Here is a 9014-nt window from a genome sequence, read left to right on the forward strand (position 1 = left end):
GGCTGTAGTCTTTCTTGGCAAACGTCAGCCCAAACACAAATCACCAACCAAACGGTGAAAGATTATTTGTGGACATGGTAATGTGTGGCAAGAATGTGCATATTTGTTGTGATGTATTTTGGCGCAGTATTGATATGCTGTATCATTTTTATGCTGTTGTGTGTTGTGCTGCATTGTTGCATTGTGTTGTTGCTGAGTTGTACTGTAGATGTTGTTCTGTGTCCTGTTGTGACTGGTTTATTGTGCTCTCTTACGTTTACATTTAGCTTTTGTTATTTTGCTTTCTGTTATGGTATTGTCTTATCTTTTGTTCTTAGCTTTTAAAGGTGCTAGTAAATGCTGTACATATCTAGCCAAAAATCAGCGCTTTAAAGTTGCACTGAGAAACGATATACTACTGCCGAAAGTGGTAAAACACGCCTGCCCTTGCTTTTTAACTATTTAATACACCAGTCAGACCAAAACGGTGTCACAGATCTATCTTATTTTAACACTTCCAAAGCTCATTTTATGCAATATGACCCTGCGTGCTGCATTGGGAAAATTAAATACACCTGTTACGAAACTCAGGGCCATATTTACAAGGCCCATGGTGCAGGATGGCGTACCAAGTGTCTTGCTACTCTATCCCGCGCAGCGGGAAAGGCTGCAAATGCACTGTATCTACAAGATACGGTGCATTTCTGTCCTCTCCCTCTGCGCTGGTGCACAGATTGCTGCCATGCTCTAATGCAGGCACCCTTGCACCATGATGCAAGGGTGCCAGCGTTTTAGGGGTGAATGTTTTGTGCAGGAAGAGACATCTTCCTGCACAAAAACAATTAACAGAGGCAATTTCCTCTTTCTATGTGTGCTGCAGGATGAAGCATACATAGAAAGAGAAAACTGTCATACCACCCCTGGGGAGGCGTAGACTTTTGACGCATTCCCAGGTTTACAAAACTTTGTAACTCTGGGAATGTGTCAAAATCCATGGGTGTTGGGTGGAGACACCCACGCAACACCCATGAAAATGCCTCACTGACGCAAAGTAAGGCAACACAGCGACTTACACTTCATTGCCTTTACTCCAAATCTTCAAGGCCATGTAAAGCCAAGCAAAGTGGATTTCCATGGCCTTGTAGGTATGGGTGTGCAGTCTGTGCTGCCGGTGCATCACAAAAAGTGGTGGACTAGTGGGGCAGGCCGCTTGTAAATATGGGCCTCAGTGTTCATCTCAATACAGAAATCACAGCCCAGCCTGCTGCACAAATGCACTTCTTGAGAGTGTGTGCATGTGCAATAGAGCCCGTCGGCCATCTTAATGTAGCAGTAGTCTTGCTGGGTTTGTTTGTGTGTATTAGTATTCTGACCTTTTATGGGGGAACTGATTACTTTATAATGAGGTATGTACGTTCTTGAAAACAGGATTGGTCTTTGGTCTAACAGTGTGCTGAGTGAAATAAAAATTGGCACTCCTAGGTACCCAAACCCCACCCGTACTAAGTCATTACTCTTCCAAGTTTTGTTTTGTTCTTGACTTTGTGACCCCCCTTTAACATCAGTCAAAGATTCATCTTATAGTTATAACAGTTGTAGTTATATAAGTTGCACAAGCCACTCAAACTTTAGCTCTGTGCATCATGCTGTAGCAGCAGCTAGCTGCTTTATGGCACTCACCTTTGGCATACTCACAGTATCCTCGTGCCATACTCATTCTGAAATGTTGCTAGGTTCTATTGTTTGCAGTCTTTTATAATGACTCTCTCAGCAGACAGTTGATTTTCCTTGCAGGAGTCTGCAGAGAAGCTCTTAAAAAATTGCTTATACTCTTTCACCCTTATTGATCTTCTACATTTCCATGATGATTGTGTACAGAGCCCACACCCCTGCATGCTCCTCCCTGCACCACATTGCTGAATTGCAGCTTGGTTTAGCTGGCCTGCTAGAGAGCTCTTATCTGGTCAGCTTGTGAGGAACTTTATTTCCCCCACACCAACAATTCTGTTGTGCCGCAGCCTCCTCTTTTGGAGACTAGCCAGCCTCCATCATTGAAGTTAGGTCCTTCATAGCTTGCCATGATCTGGAGGTGCCACTCAGCATCAACTTGTAATGCCAGACAAATGTCAATAGGTGAAGCCAAGGACACCCACTGCAACTCAGGAGCACCACGAGGCATGGCATCACAATCATGGGAAGTTTGGCAATGGTTATCCCACTACCAGTACCAATGCACCAGGCAGTCAGTCCCGCTACCTTCACCCCAGATGCTGCAGTCTCTTTGGTCCTGCTTTCTAACATCACTATTGATTCCATCATGACAAAACTGCACCCATAATCTTTGCATAATATCTTCCCACCTCTGTCTACTCAGAAGCTGCTATGCATGACTATCAGGCAGGTGGGGGCATCAGCATGGAGTAAAGGAATGGGGACAAACATCCTTCTTCAGGAGGTTGAAAGAGATATTGAGGCATAGAGCCCTACCTCATTTCATCATGCAGAGGATGTTGTAGGTACCTTTAGATCAGCTGTATCCTCTATGTACAGCAGTATAATATATGTTATAGAGTGGAGGTGAGCATTGCCACCACAAAGGCAGAACATGCTGTCCTAATACATCTCTAGGGAGTCAACTACAGGAATTGAGTGGTCAGTGTGTGACTGGATGGTACTAGTGCAGTGCCAGGTGTCATGATCCACATTCTGCCATCGCATTCAGTAGTGCCACAACATAAAGGCTGCAGTGGTGGCTCCTCTGCTATGGCAGAGGAGCGTCGCCGCTACTGCGGCAGCAGCAGCTGCAAACCTTTTATAATAAAACATAGTTTATTATTATTTTATTGTAAAAGGGGCAGGGCCAAGGGGCCTGGCAGGGACAGAGGGGAAGTGCACATCACTCTCCTCTGTACGCATGTATGTTTTGCCGTCCATCTCAGGCCAGCCAAACACACATGCGCCCTGAACTCTCTCCAACCCGACACTGTGTTGCCAGGTTGGAGACAGCAGGTTAACGCTCCCAGTCTGCCTCAGAGTGCCAAGCCAGGGTGCTCTGGCCAATCCTACGGCAGCTTCCATGCTGCCAGCAGCATGAAAGCAGCGGTAGAATCGGCTGCAGGGCAGGCTGGAAACCTGTGCTGGCAAGTTGAGCCAGAGTGGGGCGGGCGGGGTGATGTACATTGCACTAAAGTAAGTTTTATTTTGTGTTTTTTAAAATTTAATGTTGTGCTTTGTGACCCCCAAACCCCCACCTCCGCTTGCCACATGCTGTGCTGCCCCACCCCTTTACCACAGGGCGAGCTGCAACTGAAAGGCTGCTAAGCTATTGTGTTTGGCAGAGCAACAGGCCACATGAACATTTCTATGGCAGATGATATGTCATCTGTAATTTTACAAGGCACATGGCGGAGTAACAAATGCCCATTATGACAGCCATTCAGGCACAGACATGCCACGATGAGTGTCTAGTCACAGGAAATTTGGCCACTGGTCTCCTGCAGACCCAGACCACAATGAAAGCAGCAATGCAAACACTCCAGTCTTTCACTTTCTCTCTCTTTGACTCTTTCTAGCAGTACAACCGTATCAGTTGTCTTAGGAGAACTGCCTGTGCTGCTCAGTTGCCAGTGGCAGGTCCCACAAAGGAAAGGGAGGGCAGTGGACGTCAATTTGATTAGTTTGGATTATAGTAGTAGTGGTGGTGGTCAGGCAGATAAGAGCTACTCAAGGATTTTTGTTGGGGTAGGGTAGAGTGGCGAGGAACACTGATAGTGTGTATTAAGGTGGAATGTAGGATAGGAAGACAAGGGGATGGTTTAGAGTAGGTCCATTGAGTGGGTCAGATGAGGACCGGGTAGGAGTAGTATGGAGAAGCCAGGAAGCTGGTGTAGGCATGGTTAGGTTGCAGGGTGGTATTGGAAAGCTAGAAAAGAGGAATCTTTTTAAATAAATATTTTGAAAACAGATGTTTGGTGCAATGTGCAATTTGTTGATTCCAGTGGCTTTGACATCCTGATAAAGTTGGCCATATTCTACTTGTGCCTGTTATTTGTAATCGCTTGTGTATATATCAGTCTTATTCCTTTCCCTGGCATTGGAACATATAGTCAATCTGCAATTTTATACAGCATGCAACAAAGGAGTTTAAGGGTACATACTTTATCTAGTGGCTATGGTGCCAGAGTATCAAGACGAAAACATCTTTGGGCCTCAATATCATGGTCAAAATATTGTGACTCCAAAAATATTGTGGGACATAACATTAAAAATAAACATAGGATATTTTGTCTTTGTTAATAATATTGATAGACAAAACATTGTTTACTAAAATACTGTGGTATTTAGTGTAGTTATTGTTAACACTGTAATTATGATGATTATCAATATATATTTTTTATTTAAACAATAGTATAATTTTGTGTATTCTTTGTCGTTTGGTTTGCCATATTTTTTTTTCTGGTTGTGTGTCTTTTTTGAATTTCCCAAGTGTCTGTGAGGTTTAATTTAGTTTAGCAAATTTCACTCCTTTTGGTATACAATATTTCAAGTAATTGCTGGACTGGAGTTACAACAGTAAGTTTCACCCATTTCTTTTGTGCTTTTCCCCAATTTTTATCGATTTGAGTTAGACTAGTAAAAATCACCACCCTAAATCAAATACTTTCCCTATTGTTCCCTATTGTTTTTTACTTGAGTTAGAGAATTAAATGTCTCTGTTTTAATTTATGCAGTTTCTCAACTTTTAGCTGCATTTAAGTTACATCGGTAAATCTGACTCCATCAGATACATGCGCTTTCCTCAGTTTTATAGGCCTCAGGATAAAATAGCCAATCTTACTTTCTGCTGACCCAGCCTCCAATTAATGCACTTGTTGTTTTGTTTATGGGATTGGTGTTAGAATAGTAAATCCTCCCAAACGTACATTTCCTTTTATGCTTATAAGAATGTAGTTATTAAAGTATATAATAGTAATTATTTTTACTTTGTTTTTTGTGGTTTTTATTTGAATGTTATATTATTCTGAAAAAGTTAATGTTATTTATGACATATTTTTAAATTGTATTGATTTAATAAATAATTAATCAGTTATTATCTACTGATATATGTATATAGACAGATATTTGTATTTTATATTGTTATATTATGTTTTAACTTGGAATACAACTTGTATGAATGTTAAATATTTTAAACAATCATTTTTTTCAAATATTATTCTAAAATATGGGGCAATTATTTTTATTTTTATTTTTTAATAGTATTATTACAAGTTTAAGGAATTATTTTGGTGTGCATTGAAAATATGATACATATTAACGCAAGTACACTCTTAATTAAATTATATACGCTACTATTTACAAACATATATTTTAAAACAATAGTATTTCAATATGCTTGTATACTATATTGTGTTTGGATATTTTTGTAGTTGATATGGTGACATACAACCATCTAGTACATGTGGCTAAACACCACTGGCACAGTGATAACATCAGAAACAACACCATAACAGTACAAATACCAGTTCAAATGTGTTGTGCATTTTGATGCACACTTAGATGTAGGCTTTTTCCTGTGCAGTTACAGAGTCTCCATGGCTATTCAGAGGCTCCTGAGGGGGTGGCCATGTGACTAAGGTGTTAGGAGGACAATGAAGAGGATACACAATCACATGCTCATGTCCCTTTGTTTACGTTGGTGGTGTGTGGCTGATTTCTTGATCAGTATGTGACATTTGTCAATCTGGTACTACTTGCCAAGGGATGCTTCAGGACGGATAACCATCTTATTCCAAGCATTTAGTATTTTTTACCCTTTGTTGCTGGGTGTATGTGTGTATACACTATGTATACATTGAATAATTTCCTTGACATTTCTGCAATTTTTCTAACCTTTCCTCCTCATGTTCCTCTGCATTTTAGCAGCCGTCGACCTAGATATCCCTATTTTACTCTTCATGGTCACTGTATGTTTGGAAGCTTGTGGAGATTAGAAATATTTTGCCCAATTTTCCAGATGTTCTTTCCAAATTTCTAGCTGACATCCAGGCTTTTTGAAGCCTTGTGCAGATATTTTCCTTCCATTTTCTTTTATTTTTAATGTTTTGCTGGGGTCTACCTTGCTTCCTTATGTGCTGTGCTCAAGGTCCATGGATGAGCCTATATACTTTTTCAAAGTTAAGGTTCTTTTTGTTTCATAAGACATGGCTAGCAAATCTTTGTCTTGTTGTTCTGTGTTTGAAAAATGGACTTGCTTTGCGAGAGCTTAAAGATGTTCAGTTTCAGTTCTTTTATATTATTGCCCATAGGTGCTTTGTTTGCACTAGGCATTTTTGGAGGGGGTCTGTTGTGTACCAGCAACAACCAGGATCACTAGCTACACTACACAAGGAGTTTTATGTACTGCTAAAACATTTATGAATTCTTCTGTAATATCAAGGGTTCATGCCTACTACTATATGCTACACATGGCATTGCAGGAACAGAATGTATTGTGCCACCATTATGCCTAAGTCCGACCATCTACTTATTTTTTCCTGCCTGCAATTAGCTCAAGATGGTGCTCCATTGCTTCCCTCATAATTTATTTCATTATGTTTTTAAAAAAATGCTTTACATTTTTTTCCAGTAAACAAGTGTTATTAAACCAACAAAGAACAAACAGTCAAAGAAAGTCAAAGTTTCTCAAACTTCGTAATACATAAAAGAATAGTATCAATGACACCTATGCCGTACATATGGGATACCAATATTCAGAACATTTACAGTACATTGTTTTTTATATATAAAATAACATTACTCACTGCATTAGTATAGCATACCCCTTATAGGATAGTAAATGTGCCCCTCCAAAGACTTCTGTCTAGGAGTCACCTCCAAATACTATTCCAGAATCACTTCCACCGTTTTATTGGTGTTTGCAAACCTTCTGTCACCTCTGTCCCTGATTATGGTTTTTAACTCAACTTAAGAAGAACATGTTATAAAAAGCTTTGCTACCACAAAAGTGTCCAATGCCACTGTTGAAGCCAAACCCCAATATTCTCCTGAACCCCAATTAACATTCAATTAACAAAACTGCAGATTCATCATGGTTTGATCGTTAATTTTTAATTTGTTAAACTTTATTTCGGCAAATATTGCCATAAAAGTCAAGACAAGAGATAAATACAACATACATATATACATTTCACAATTAGATATAAAATACAATACATATAGTTGGCTAGAAAAATATGGATGTCTCCATGATTAAGCAGTACCGCATATAAAAATATAAATAACAATTTATAAATTAATTAAAAGCCAGAACTAAAAAATTAATGAACTTGGATCGAAGAAACAGTGCATCATATAACTATACAAGGACGGGAAAAAGCGGGCCACTTAACAAAATATTACAGTTTGTGACCAAGTCGTTTCCTGATAAGGTAAACATTAAATAAAAATCTACTCGTGCCAAACACCACTAATTGTGAAGTATTAGACTGAAATATGCGCTCTGCTTCTTTGTAGGATCTAACCCCCACATATTTACAAACGGGTTTGATCCAACAATCCCTTGGTTTCTTGTATACTGGGCAAAAGAAGAGTAGATGAGCAACATCTTCTTTAGCCCCTAAAGTACAGAGGGTGCACAATTCACAACCTTTTACCCCTCCCCAATTGCATGTGTATGCATTAGTCTGTAAGACCCCATACCTAAACTGTAAGTATAGTGTTTTTGCCAGTGGAGGACCGATCTCATCCAAAAATTGTTCGAAGTTAGGTGTATCTTTTATGTTAAAAAAATTCAAAGTCAAAATACCAATCGATGAACTATGCAATAGCTCTCCGTTGACATAAGACCAAAAGGTGTCCTTTACATATTTCCTGGTACTTGTTGTCATATTCTGAGGAACTTCCCATAGGTGTGATAAACCTAATCTCTCATACCACTTAGATACATATTTTAACCAAGGGGTATTCATATGACCATCTATCTGAGTTAATTCAGTCAGTCCACTCTTGTAATCACTCAACTCCGGGGTTACCCATAACCTAACCCAATACAGTAGTGGTCTTAATAATGCTTGATAGTCTGCTCTTTTAAGGTTAATATCAAGGAAAACAGGTACTAGAGGAGTTCTTGTCGGTATTTTAAGTAGCCTTCGTACAAAGTGGTTTTCCGTTTTTCCAAAATTATTGTTACAATAGTAGCCCCAGAGTTCAACACCATAAAGGGCGGCCGATTGGGCCTTCGCTTTATATACTTCAAGTGCCGGTGAAATTGCTTTAGAATAACTAGCACCGTGTACTTTTAAAATAGGCATCGAGTTTTGTTTAAGGGATAAGATGCTTTTATCCATCTGTCCTTTCCAGGACAGGTTACTATCCAGCATTAACCCCAAATAATTAAAGCTCCCTACCTGTTCCAGTTTTTGATTCTCCAAGGACAGATTATTCCTGAGGGATTTCTTGGGGTTTATGGACATATACTTAGTTTTGGTAGGATTTATTTCTAGCCCCTTCCCCACACAATACTTCTGGAAAGAATCCACCAAATTTAGCAAACCTCTCGGAGTTTGAGAAATAAGGATGGTATCATCGGCAAATAATAATGCCATAACCGGCTCACCACCTAGCTTCGGGGAGTCATGTACACAATTCCTTAAATAGCTTGGAATATCATTAACATATAATGAGAAGAGTGTAGGTGCTAACACGCAACCTTGGCGCACACCACGATCTACAGGTATGGCCCTTGAGGTTTCACCTTCTTTTCCCCATCTAATTTTTGCATAGTTCCCTGTGTGAAGCTTGATAAGTTCTTTTAGTAGTTCCCCAGGGACCGCCATGTTCCTTAATGTAATCCACAACAAGTTGCGCGGAACAAGATCAAAGGCGGTCCTTAGATCCACAAATGCCACATAGAGACTACCCTTCCTTATGTTTATATACTTCCAACAGATGCACATAAACCTAAACACCTGGTCAACCGTACTGGTTTTTATTCTAAAACCAGCCTGATATTTGGTTAATATTTTAGTCTCTTCAAT

This window comes from Pleurodeles waltl, chromosome 9 (genome assembly GCF_031143425.1).
Source record: "Pleurodeles waltl isolate 20211129_DDA chromosome 9, aPleWal1.hap1.20221129, whole genome shotgun sequence".
NCBI lineage: Eukaryota > Metazoa > Chordata > Amphibia > Caudata > Salamandridae > Pleurodeles > Pleurodeles waltl.